This window comes from Notothenia rossii, assembly GCF_949606895.1.
Source record: "Notothenia rossii genome assembly, chromosome: 11".
Classification (NCBI taxonomy): Eukaryota; Metazoa; Chordata; class Actinopteri; order Perciformes; family Nototheniidae; genus Notothenia; species Notothenia rossii.
The window spans coordinates 2,670,982-2,671,502 of record NC_136910.1 but is presented as its reverse complement, the minus strand read 5'-3'; positions in this window follow the sequence as shown (position 1 = coordinate 2,671,502).

Genomic DNA, 521 nt, shown 5'->3' with positions numbered 1-521 from the left:
GGAGGAGGAGGAGGAGGAAGATGGACCATGTATCATGAAGAACAAAGTGTCGGAGCAGGAAGCAGTTCCTCCGTTAGGACACTAGGGGGAGACGTCTGTGTTTAAAAAAACAGGGAGGATTGAACTGTGCCAAAACCTGAGGGGGAACGAGGGTCCGGACAACCAGAAAATACTCTTCAATGAGGTGCAGGAGGGAAGAGGGGGTACATTTACAGAGCAATAAAAAGCTGAGGGGGAAGTAAAGGCGTTTAGGGCCGGGCGATATGGATCACAGCTGAACAATTAGTTGGCATTTAACGGAAAATGCAATTTGGACTAGTTTGATATCCACATTTCAGGATGAACAATGTTTGTTAAAAGCTAAATATGTGTAAAAAGGTCATTGAAGTATTGTGGGGCTGCACCATGATACATTTAATATACTTTCCAACCTCAAAAATGAGCCCTCCTCAATTGCAGCATCAGTCAAATCATGTGGCTTTAACATTTATTCTTATATCAAATATCACTATTCTTTTTTA